Here is a 13634-nt window from a genome sequence, read left to right on the forward strand (position 1 = left end):
TGGTAACTGTCCCCTAGACTAATGGTACTGATCTGGCCTCAGTAGCTCAAGCTTAGCCAGAAAAATAACAAGTTCCTATTACGATGATATTCTAATTAAATATCCCAAACTTTATTCCAGGTATACCCAATCCAATATTGGCAGAGCTAATTCAAGCAAGAACATTCTAGCCAGTAAATAATAAATTCTCAGAAGCCAAAATTTCCATTTACACCTGTAAATAGAAAATTCAATTTAATGCAAATTGTTAAATAATAAGACCAGTGGGCAATGAACCATACTAAACACATCATATGAAATGGATCAGTCATGCAGCATGGTGACCAGGAAAGAAATCTGTGACATGTTCTGTAGCTAAATGCTATGTGTTTACACACGCAAGCACACGCATGCAGACGCAAACAAGATGCTACCACAGAGACACAGCATGCGTGTGAAAGATGGAGAAATTCTGAATGCGTAGCTGGTTGCATTCCTCTGTGTTTAAGATCTTTTGCTCACCTTCCGTAGGATCATCTAACCATGAAGAATGCTATTTTATACAATGCTTGGCAGAGCAGTTGTTAGGAAGGGGAATCCAGTGAATGGCTTTGCTGAAGCTAAAAATCATTAAGACGGGGATTCAGGCATGTTCTTTATTGAGACCTCCTTCTTGAGAAAGTTCAAAAGTCACCATCCACAAATTGAAAATCAGCAACATACTTACACAAAATACTTACAGAATTCCTCTGATTGAGGCACAGAAGATTAAAATAAGTCAACATAGATCATTTTTTCCTACCTTAATCTGGACAATAGGACATGGCTCAGGCATCAGAGATTTTGGAGATCATTCAACATGCTAGATGCAGGATGTATCTTATAGCGCATCTGGAGAGCAAGGGACTTGGAAGAGAAAAGTTTGGAAGAAAATAGGTTTGATTTTTAAATATTTTCCAGCTCTTTTTTTAAATAAGCTATCATGCATCTGAGCTTGGAAACAATTTAAAAGAAACAATCAAGTGGATCATCTTTCACCATAGTCACGAAGGTGCTGACACCCTAACGTAGGCTGTTTTAACAAGAGAGCAAAATCTTTAATGCTAATGTAGCACTTTGCTTTTTGAGTTCCCAGAGTCTGAAGAGTATGCAGACCAAAAAGCTTAGCAAATCTTGGGAGCAAATTATTTTTATTTTTTTCATATGTGTTTGTGAATTACCTGTTTGCTTGGTGCTGAGAAATTTCACAGGAAGTGGAACTTTCAGGGCTAAAACCAGAAAATGCCAGGGCAAACCGGGGCAAGATGGTTACCTTATGTGTTTATCAACAAAAGACTAAAACCAACATATAATCTCTACACACACATCAACACACCTATGTGGAAATAATTTTAAAATAATGGCATTCAAAAATGAAAATGTAAAATATTCAGCTAAACCATTAATCATTCATTCTCCTCAGTACCCTTTAGTTACTTCCACTTCCTTGCCCTCCGATCAAATCTTAAAGGAAGTTTTCAAAGATATTTTCGAATCAGAAGGTCCCACAGTCAACCGAAGAACTTGCCCCAAGCTCATTGGTCTTCAGGCATGTAGAAAGTTTGGGGGAAAAAAAGTTTTTGATGTAAAATCATTTCTACACTGATTCAGAGAACCGATTCAACGTTTTGAATAGTTCAAGTCAAATTTATGCCTGAAATATTGATATAATTAAGGAAATAAAAATATTATCTGGAATATGGCTTTAACCCAACCAAAAGAAAACATCAGGTCCTTTTCTTTGTTATATCATTTGAACTTAGCATTTTCTTCTTGCTAAGAGTCTGTTAATGAGGCTAATACAGCAAAAGAAAGTGTTTATGTTTGCCCACCTTAATCACTCTCCACTTTCGTCTTCACATCTTTGAGATTAAAACGTAGATTAGCAAAAGAACAGTTGTTTCTTTCTAAATGCATTGTAAGTTTGTTTTTTCAGTGGATTTCTTCCAAATTTCCAGTGTTATCTGCTGCAAATATTTTACTCTTGAATATTTTATGTAATTAATTGAGAAGTAGCGATAATGTAAGACTATTTCATCCAGCGATCCCCCAGCATATGGAGAATACTGCAAATTACCAAGTAAGTCCACTGAGTGAAACGTAAGTTAAAAATGAGTTTAAGAGACAGCGGGACATGTTTATGTAGGCAAAAGGGGTTGGAAGATTTGCTGACAACACGGAGAGGTGTGTTGCAATAAACTTGAAGGAGACAGGCCATTGGGCCAACCAGCCCTTTTCTATCCAGGAATTCCTTATGTTCTCATTAGTGTCTCACATCCGGACAGCTGTGTTATTAAAATTTGGCCCTAAACTTGAGTCAATGAAGGAGTTTCATGTCTTGATTTCATTCTTCCTTTACATATTAAATACACAAACACACATACACACACACACGTGCGCGCGCACACACACAAATTTCAGCTTTGGTTCAAGGAAGCATTTCATTTCACGTCCAGACATCAGATTTTTGTGACTCATGGCCAAGGACAGGGAATGGCTTTGTGAACAAGCTTGTTCTGATCATGTCCACCTCTGTCTGATAAGAGTACATGTTCATGGCACCTCACTTTCATTAATACAACATTCTAAACAGTCCTCTGAATGGCCACCTTTAGTACTGAGTTAGGTTCAAGCTTCTAGAACTGAGTTTCTTGGGAAGAAAAAATGTTTTAAGGGTTAGAGAAAAAGGGCAGTTCTCTTCATTCCTTTATCTTTCCTCATCTTTTAAAATATGTGGTTAGGAAAGATTTTGTACAGGATTGGTTAGAAGCCAAGAGCTTCACTGACCCTTTTAGTCGTTGCCATTTCACATTTCTGGCCTCAGGAACTGGTGGAATTTTAGAACAAATTTTAATTTATAGGATGCAAGCATAACCTGCATCTGAATATAAATACCAAACACATGCATTAGCGCTTTGCAGTTAACAAGCACTTGGATTCCCACTGTCTTGTTTGCTCTAATTCATGATCCTATTAGCTTGGTGCTATTATCTGATATTTATCGATGTAGAAACTAAGGCCCAAAGAAGTTAAGTGACTTGGCCAAAATCACTTGCCCAAGTGGTAAGTAGTTGACTTAAAACAGAGGTTAAAGAAAGAACTTAAATTCAAACAGAAAATAAAGCTCCATTTTTAATGTAATTTTTTAAAAAATAAAGTTGAGCAAAAACATAAACAAATGAGGAGCTTATGTCTACTTGGGTCCATTTCTAAAGACCTATTCCATTACATGGTAACAGCATATGTATGTGTGCTACTTAGTTATCTTAAGTAAAGAGTAAAGACGCTTAAGGAAACAAATTCATATATTCACTAAAGGCTTCTTTATAGTGTTGTTATCTTTTTTTCTGTTTTAGGTTAAAAAATATACAACCACGAAAATCAATTCATAAATCAAAATATTAATGTTATTTGTTTATACTTGTTTTAACTTCAAGCATCATACCTTTCAAAGCAAAAACCCAAAGCCTTACCTATATTCTAGTGAACTGACAATTACTGAAAATAATACTCTCCTAATGAAAGCCAAATCCACATTCAAAAGCTATTAACTGTTGTTGCAAACAGAAGCCTTAGTCAACATTTGAGCATAACAGATAAAGTACTGGAATATAAACAAATAGATGATGAAGAGAGGGGCAGTGGGGGCAGGAAGAGAGTGTTGAGGAAAGAGAGAGGGAGACTGCTGCACAGAGCCTTACCCCTAGGGAGGATCCAGGAACCCGAAAGCCCCCTAAGGAGCTGCCTCCAAACGCCCAGTTCCTTCTGATGTGTTCCCTGTATTTGGTTCTCTCCTGAAACAAGTGCCCTGGTCTGATCGCCAGTTTGAGGCCACTCCCCTGATAACCTGTCTAGCCCTTGCTATAATGTCCTCCTGTCAGGGGCCAGAGCTGGTCCATGAGACCCAACATGGGTCTGATTGGGGTCCCATTACAACCGAAGCAGAACCCCCAGAAAGGAAGAGACACTACCTCATACTTGGCAAGAAGAGTACCACCCCACCAGAATTAACCCCGGATGCTGGGGTCAGTCTCCTGAGAGCTTTGGGCACCAAAGCGCTCTAGCTATTGTCATTGGAACGTCGATCTCCTTCCCTGAAACTCTGACACTAGGCTTTCTCCCCTCTTCCTCCCAGCCTGCTCCAAGGTCCCAAGATACATTTAGCCCAGCCTGGAAGGGTTAAAACAGGTCACAGGTGATTTAAACTAATTTCAGTGGTAGCTGATGGATTTTAAAGACCTGACCTTTTGTGAATTAGGAAGATCTACTCTCGCCTTCACTTTATTTTGTAGCCATCGTTTGGCTAGATGGGTCTGACTTCTATACTCCCAGTAGCATTCATCACACACAGTCTGTCCTCCCCGCCAGCCTGCAAGGATTAGGTCTGTCTTTTTTTTCTTTACTATTATTATTACTGTTATTTTTATTTTTTTTGGCCATGCTGTGTGGCATGTGGGATCTTAGTTCCCCGACCAGGGATGGAACCCGTGCCCCCTGCATCGGGAGTGCAGAGTCTTAACCACTGGACCACCAAGGAAGTCCCGGATTAGGTCTGTCTTGATCACTGTTGTACCCTTATTCCTAGCACGGTGCCCAGCATATAGCAGAAATTAATAAGCATTTGCAATGAACACATATATGATACATGTATGCAACTGTCAAGCAATCCATTAGCTTAGGAAATGAGGTGATTCATCACATATTTGAATTTATTAATTGGCTAATAATACTGATGCATTGGACAGCACATTTACATTTCATACTTATATTGTAAAGCACAAATATATCAAATAATATGTTTTTATCTACCATTTTAAATTCTGAAAAACTTTTTTCCCTTCAAAAGAATATCTGAGGGGTGGGATAGGGAGGGTGGGAGGGAGGGAGACGCAAGAGGGAAGACATATGGGAACATATGTTTATGTATGACTGATTCACTTTGTTATAAAGCAGAAACTAACACACCATTGTAAAGCAATTATACCCCAATAAAGATGTTAAAAAAAAAAAAAGCAACTGTACCTGTGTACTATATATCATAATGTTTTATTTCAATGTCTCAGATTTCACAGAGTGAATAAAATAAAATTACTTCTTTAAAAGTTCAAAAAAAAAAAAAAGAATATCTGCTAAACTTGCTTTATAAAATCCTGAGTGAAGAGAAGCGAAAGACAGCCTCTCACTGGAAGCAGCCCTTCATTCAACAACTGAACTCTAAGAAATATACATTTTCTTAGAACTCACATTTATCAGAAAAAAATTCCGGAAAATTGCAGGTAACATATATTCGGATAGTTTCATTACGTTTACTTAAAACTAAGAAGTTTATGACTTTAAGGCAAAGGGAACAAATTATTTTTTAAATGTTCAGTCTCTATATGATCCCTGCTGCCCCTACTCTCCTATCTCAAATAAGCCAAATTAATTTTCCAATTTCACTTCCAAACTACTCTCTTGAATGACTGTGTTTATGATTTGGTGTCTTTGTGTGCTAAAGACAAGTAACAGACCAGTTATGGAAAAGAGGAGAAAAAAATTCCAGTGCTCTCTTAAGACCATGGCTTCTTTTCTAATACATATATATATGTATGTATCAGGACCAAACAGAGTCACAGGACACTGGGTTCAATTTTTACTTTGACAGTAGTCCCATGTGACTCTGAGCCAGTCCTTTCAACACCGTATTTCCTCATCTGTCACATAAGAATAATAAGATTTGCCCTTTACCAGTTTCCAAAGATGTTTCCATATCTGAAACATACTTGGGACTCCCAAAATAGGTTTGATTATTTTGTCTTACTCCATCAAAATCTTAATTTCCTGCTTTTCCAAATTAGGGATAAAAATATTTGCCAACCTTGAAAGTTTATTATAAGAATCAAGTAAAATAACGCACATGTAAAAGCTTTGAAATTTGAAAATGTTTACATGTGAAAGGTCTTGTTATTTTAATACTTTTGCAAATGCATGTTTAAACTAATGCAAGTTATTCAAAAATGCAGTGAGAAATTTCCATCTTTTGGGTCTCCTCTTAATATGAAGCATGGAAGGTCTTCTGGTGGCTAAACGCATTATCAATAAAACATGCATGTGAAAAAAAAAACGCATGTGCTTGGAGTTCTTCATTCAGTAATAAAAATTAGTTTGTACCATGACATTCATATTCAGTTTAAGAAGTATTCTTAAGTGTTCACTATGTGCCAGATACTTACTAAGAGTTGGGGACACTTAGCTAAGGCTGCTATAACAAAATACCATTGACTGGGTGACTTAAACAATAGACACTTATTTCCCACGGGTTTGAAAGCTGGGAAGTCTAAGATCAAGGTGCCAGCAGATTCAGTTCCTAGTGAGAACTGGCTTCCTGGCTTGTGGACAGCCACCTTCTTGCTGTGTGCTCACATAACCTTTCTTCAGTGCATGCCCAAGGAGAGAGCATGATCTCTGTGTTCCTCTTCTTTTAAGAACACTACTCCCATCACGGGTACCCCACCCTCATGACCTCATCTAAACCTAATTTCTTCCCAAAGGCCCCACCTCCAATTACCATCACATTGGGGGTTAGGGCTTTACTAAATTAATTTTGGGGGACACAACATTCAGCCCATCATAGGGTAAAAAGTCAAAGATGACAGTGTCCCTGACCTCATGGAGGCCGTATTCCAGTTGAAAGAAGACATAAAGGAAGGACCTCAGTGCAGAGTGTTAAATGCTATGAGGACAACAGAAGGGCCAGGAGGAGAAGACATGTGTGCTGAGTTAAAGGATGAACAGAGAAGTCAGCCAAATAAAGGGAGCAGGAAGGCGTATTCCTGGTAGAGTAAACGGTATAGGCAAAGGCCCTAACATTGGAAACAGCATGGTTTGTTCAGGGGAAAATGCAAACAATATTATAAAAGTGTAAGGTGCCATTTGAAGAGTGGTGGGAGAAGAGGATGAAGAAAGAAAACATTCCATCTAAGAGGACCACATGTGCCTTTCTAAAGAACTTGTGGTTTATCGCACTGGCACTGTACTTCTCACACTAGGGTACTCAAACCCTGGGGACAGGCAAGATTAACATGGCCCAGCTTCTTGGGTCCTCAATTTTACCCAAAACTATGGGAAAGAAACAAAATTGAAGCTGAAGTAGTATTATTTCAAAACACTCTTTGTAAATATTAAAACACCCATCCTTAGGGTTACATCCTTAGGGTTACCTGAGTTGGAGATGCACAGCTGGTATGTAATGGGGAATCGCTGATGGCTTTTATGCTCAGCAGTGACACAGTCAGATTTATGTTCTAGATCAATCACTCACTCTGGTAATGGTATGAAGAACAGACATGAGGGAAGAAAGACTACAAATGGGAAAGTCCCTTAGGAGCTGGGCATTTCCTCTTTCAGGAAAGAGATGCTGAGTAGCTGAAACAGGGTAGGGATGTAAGTGGGGAGGATTTGAGCACATTTGAGGAACTTGTGGAAGTAAGGTCGTTAGCACTTAGTGATTCACTATGGAAGTTAAGAGAAAGACAGGAGTCAAAGGTCAACCCAGGGTTTGGGCTCAGGAGACTGGATGGAGAGTGATGCCCTTCAGCTAGCTGGCGAACACGGGAGAAAGTGAAGTTAGGAGAAGATTACAGCTTCAGTTTTGAACATGTACAGTTCTACATACCCAGAGATCTCCCGGTGAAGATGCTCAGAATTCACGCCTTCTCTGATTCTCCTCATGAAGGTGGTCAAAATTGGTGGGGCATTTTGCTTTATCTCCTTCACAACTTTCACTGGCCGTCTCTGGAGTTCATACATGACCTCGTCTCAGCTCGTAAACTGTTTTCTTTGATGCCTCTCGACCCCTACGACAGAGTAGTAACTGCCTGGGCATTTTCTTAGAATAGCATCAACCCACCAGTTCTGTGCAGTTCCCCAATTTTCTGATCTTTTCAATGGAACAGCATGTGTGACTGACATGATGACTGCTGGTAAATAAGTAAACTAGAAGAAAATCCATTATCATATCACCCACCAATCCTTTAGCTCCTAAGTCCCTATTTCTGAACTTTAGTTCACCTCCAACAACTTCTTCATCTTTTCCAATCTAGTTCCTGGTCTCCCAATTGTAATAAAATAGATACTGGTCTCAGGTGGGGAATAAGCATCAGAAACAGATGAACTCATAAGACACAAATCTTATGTCCCTATCCCCCTGTTTTCATGCAAATGTCCCCAGTAATTAAATCAGGAAAAGAAAATGTAGCAAAAACATACCAGCCAAATGGTTTCAAAATTTCAGAAGAAGCTGTAAATATGGTCCTTTTTAGAAGATCAGGTTCTCACTAGAGTATGAGAAAGGGTAACAGTTGTTCTGATGAAGCAGTTTTTAAATTCTTGTCAGTGATTTGAAGAGAGATAACTGATGTATGTTGAAGAAGCTGGCAAAATTTTTAAATAGTTCGGACGCTACAGGGAGCATTTTTTTTTAAAGCAATGTACTCAGAAGTGTTGGCAAGACTTTATTTGAACGTAGCAGTGCTTATGTGAGGAAGTTATTTTGAATTACCCTAGTATAAATATGTATGATTTTATTTGTATTGAAAATTTCCTTTGCAAGTGAGTGACTGAGGGACTGTTATATCTCTATTGCTTGGTAAATGATTTAGGTATTTCATTTTGGAAGTCAAATATTATACTCAGGATTCAAAAATAATATCAAAATCCTGTTTGTGACCACAGTGCTTTTTGCACCTACATTAATGCCTTTTAACTCTTATTTGCCATGTAGAACATACAGCATCTGTTGTTTCAAGTCTGGCTTTTTTACATGACATTCATGCATGCATGCATTCATTCATCCAAAAGACATTATTCAGTGCCTCTCATGTTCCAAGCTCTATGCTAGGCAGTGGGCAGACAGTAATAGTATTGAACTGTCCCGCCTCATAACGAATTTCAGGTAAACATTCTGTTTCCTCCAGGTAATTTTCTGCAGCACAGTGGAAATCTCAAATCCTAGGGTCGTATCTTATTATTTAAAAGCTAAGCCTTTCGAAGGTTGCGAACAAGGCTATCTTTAAAAGGTAGTTTTTCTTCTGAATAGAAAGCATGGAAAGAAAGATAAGAAGAGGTAAGGGCCCTGAGTGAGAAATAGGACTTGAAGCAGAGGGAAGAAGAGAGAGGGGAAGGGGGCAAGTATTATAATCAGGACTTAATACTTTTTGCCTCAGTATCTTTGGGCAACCAGTTACTGGTCTACATGAAAATGAAGTTGCTGGCAGGAAAAACACTCAGCCCACTGGCTGATGCAGCCTGTCCATCTGAAGAAGGAGATGGAATTCCCTGGTGGTCCAGTGGTTAGGACTCAGCACTTTCACTGCCGAGGGCCCAGGTTCAATACCTGGTCGAGGAACTAAGATCCCACAAGCCACGAGGCATGGCCAAAAAAAAGGAAAAACAAAACAAAATTCCCCATCTTCTCTGTTTTCTTTATTTACCTATTGTGTGGTATTAGAGGGTGAGGGGATCATTTATCTTAAATTACAACTACACACCTGCCTTCTTAAGCAAACCATACTTTTACTAATCTACTCCATTTTTTCTTTATGATTTCCTTCCTTTTTCAGAGAAAACCTCTTATTAAATTTTAATATATTTACTTAAAAATAAATCATGAAAAGACTCATCAGAGCCATTTAAAGAGAAAGACAAATATATGCACACAATTCTGCATTTGCTCCTTCATTTTTTTTTTCAGAACGTGTGTAAAATTGACACACAAGAAAGGGAATAAAACAGTCTGTGTTAATAATGTAATCTGGGACATAACTTGATGAAAAGGAGGTTGTGCTGGTCTAAGTGTTCCATGGTCCCTGCCTGCTAGGCTCATCTATCCTCACATTTTTTTCAGCCGGGCAGCTTGACTTTCGGGATCTTAGTTCCCCCGACCAGGGATTGAACCCACACCCTCTGCAGTGAAAGCACCACTGGACTGCCAGGGAATTCCCACTATCCTTATTCTTATCTCAGGCCTTTACAAGTGCGAAATAGGAGATCAGTTTACATCCCTTTAAAGCTTCTTAATGAATGGCAGACTCCACACACAACAACAAATATTTCCTATATAATAGGCACTAGTCCAGGGGACTGGGAAAGAGACATTGGTGAGAGGTCACCTTCCTTCGTCAAATAAATTACTATTTAGAGATCCGAAATGAAGCAATGGTTTAAAATTTTCCAAACGATGTTACTTTTCTTTAATATCATAAAAGGCATTACTTTGCCCCCAATTCAAAGTCCAATGTGATTTCAAATGACCTTCGCAAGCAAATTTCACCTAGCCTTGAACTCCACAACTACACAAGAATCCTCACCAACGGAAGCAAAACTGCAATAGAGACCATCTCTACAGAACTACTATAGCAAATTATTGTAAATAAGTTTTCAATATCCCAGATAAATGCTAAATGATGGTAGGTAATAATATAGCTCAGGATCATGCTGATTTCTCTAAAACGAAATTCCAAATACACAGTAGATAGATAGACTAAACTTTAGAAGAACAAGGTTTTAGTTTTTCATTCCTGTTTTAAAAGGCCACATATCGTCTGTGAACTTTCAGCTTTGTTCTGTCTCTCTTGTCTAGAAGGGTGCTAGCCATGGGCCAAGAACAATAGGTAAGCCAGCTTACCTCAACCCAGAAAAATTACCCCGTTGCACAGGAGCCATACCTATGGTTCCACGGTGGCCAAGGAAAAACCTAACAGGAATCGAATTTTTTTTTTTTTTGCGTGTAGCAAAGTTACTTCCAGAGAGAGCAAAAGAAGCCTGGTTTGCACTGTAGCAGAACCATTGGAACAATATGCTCCCTGTGTCCACAACCCAGTCCTCCCCTGACACCCTCCTTTCTAGGGCATAGGGTAGAAAAGTCACATACACAGTAGATCATGCCAGGGCCTGCTGACACAACCGTACTCCTGAATTTGCAGGCAGCAGAGTGTAGCAATGTCTTTAGTATACACATATTCTTACCTTTTTTTTTTTTTTAAGCAGATGTTTCAGGACTCAACTGGGGGGTGGGAAGAAGATACTGCAGGCAAACTTTCTCAGCGCTATTCCTTCCCTTCTACCCCCTTCACAGTTCCTTCAAACTTCAGAAGTTTGAGTTAAGAGTAGGTAGGTATAGAGCTTTGGACAGTATTAAGGGCCTCTTCTTTTTACCTTGAATGAGTGATCTTTGACATTTCTTGACCACACCAAACTGGCTGCCAGAGTGCTTCCTCTTATGCCAGGTCATATAGGGAGAATTAGGTGGAAAGATATTTTTTCTTACAATTGTAAACAGAAGTGTGAAATACAGAATGAAATTGTAAAGTATATTTATTTACCTCAGAGGTTAGAATCGTGATGCTTATAATCACGAGCACTCCACCTTTTCTACGACAAGTTAAGAAGTTCCATATTACTTTTGCAACTTTGTTCTCAGTAAGCATTGATTTCTGTAAAATGCAAGAACCAGTTAAACAATTCCTAATAAAATCATAAAGTAAATAATTAAATAAATGGCACTAAAATAACTAAAAATGATGAAATAAGTATCATCTAAGATACATGCTATTTTCACTCTGGTTTTCTGTAATTTAACTTCATGTATTTTCCAGGTAATTCACAAGAAGGAATTCCTATTTATTGATATGCCTACCCTGTAGCATTTTACATATATTGTCATATTTTTTCACCACAGCCAGCTTAAATTTAAGTCCTCTTTGGTTCATTTTAAAAATGAAGTTCTCAGGGGCTTAATATCTTGTCCTCAATACACAATTAGCACTCACAAAGCAGGGAGTCAAATCCAGTTCATCTAATTTCAAAGCCTATATCTTTGCCACTATAATATGCTGTAATTGAGGAGAATGTAAAGAACCTGGTGTCAAATACATGGAGGTCCAGTTCCCAGTCAACAAGCAATTTAAAAATTATACAAGAAAAAAAACAATTTCCAGATATGCCTGTATCATGATCTCTCCTTCATCACTAACTTGTCCTGTGCTTACGTCCAGTACTGGGGCCAACGTGAGCAAGCAGGAACTTGCCCATGGGAATGTCCCTAAGTCAAGGGTCCTGGTGAGAAGACTGAACTAGGAAAGACACTTTACCTGGGAAGCCAGAAGCAACAAAGCCAGAGAAACCATTCTACCTGAGCCAATACTGTAACTGGAAAAATGAGCCTAAGCACTAGATCCAAAAGGCAAAATAAGCCACACATGGAAAAACAAGTACTAACCAAGTCATCCAGGAGGTTTGGAAGTGGGTCACAATGCAGTGTGCAGAGTGGGTGGGCACAAGTGGTTCAGAAGGATGTCTGCAAAAGGTGAGAAGACATTGGATGTCACCTGTATGTGGCGTCTGCTGGGAGGATGGATCTGGCAGATTCAAAGGCCGGTGAAGAACCAGACACTTGAATTCTGGAGAAAGTCGTTGATTCTCTCTAGGTCACATCTACACTGCCAGGCCTAGAAAAGCAGGTTTTTTTCTTAGCTATTATTATTTCATAGTTGTGATTATCATGAAGAGAATAATTTTTGAGAGTAAGGTTTTTATATTTAAGTACCTGAAACATGACTGCAAAAAAAAAAAAACAAAAAAAAAACCACTTTTAGAATGGTGCAAAATTAGAACTAACATCCAAGATTTATAATTTCACCTTTTAACAGAATAAGGACTGTTAAAGAAGACCACAAAGCAGCATGAAGTTATTTCCAGGTCACTAAACAATCTATAGGTGCAAACAGTTTTTGGTCCCATTGCCCTTTACAAAGGAAAAGAAGAAAAAGGTACAGGTCACTCTGAGCCCCTAGGCTGATGTCCAAATGGCCCTTTTGGTAGTTTCAACGTGAAGGAAGCATGGAATGGATCCTTTGAGAAAGGAAACAATTAAGGGACCCTTTAAGTGTTTTGAGGAGTCTTAAGGAAAACAGCAAGAAAAAGAAGTCAGTATTGGGATTAAATATTGCAATAGTTTTTTCCCATAAGCATTTGCATTGACTTTTCAGCTTTTGCATCAAAAAGAAAATCTGGCCTTCTGGATGTTTAAGAGACTAAGGAATTTCATTTTCCATTAGTAAACTGATTTTCTCCCCCACTATAGGTACTTAGAATTAGCGCAAACCCCAGGATAACTACAATTCCAAAAGGAAATGCTCACTCAGCTCATTATGAATGGTCTTACAACAAATACTGTTCTGACAGCCAAATTCCTGGTCTCCAAATTTGTAAGTTTGCCCTTTTTTTTTTTCTCACAAGTCTTACTCAAGACCGCTTCTGAGCTTCTGCACATTTAACCCTTACAGTCAAAGACAATATGTTACTAAAGAACATGAGAAACTTCAAGTTCATACATTTGAACTAAAAGAAATCTGATATTTATAACCAAATTATGACCATATTGAATACGACAAATTAACTCCTTAACCAACAGAATAAAAAAACACTATTTATTTTCATGTCTGTGGCTACGAATTCTTTGAAGAGGTCTGAAGAACTGTAAACCAGCCAAAAATCCTATGATGCTTTCCATTTTATTTCTTCACTTTAATAACACAGCACTCACTTCTCAATAGAAAAATGACGAATGATACTAAAAG

At 38.4% G+C, this 13634-nt stretch overlaps 1 long non-coding RNA gene across 1 annotated transcript; it reads right to left on the reverse strand.

Moving 5' to 3' along the window:
- Nucleotides 1-799: 799 nt before the first annotated feature.
- LOC132428183 (uncharacterized) lies at nt 800-11471 on the reverse strand. The gene is made up of 3 exons (XR_009520078.1): nt 11379-11471; nt 7673-7853; nt 800-885 (listed from the first exon to the last, which is right to left on the reverse strand). It is a non-coding gene; the product is annotated as an uncharacterized lncRNA (long non-coding RNA).
- Nucleotides 11472-13634: the final 2163 nt, after the last annotated feature.

The sequence above is a fragment of the Delphinus delphis genome, chromosome 7 (assembly GCF_949987515.2).
Source record: "Delphinus delphis chromosome 7, mDelDel1.2, whole genome shotgun sequence".
NCBI lineage: Eukaryota > Metazoa > Chordata > Mammalia > Artiodactyla > Delphinidae > Delphinus > Delphinus delphis.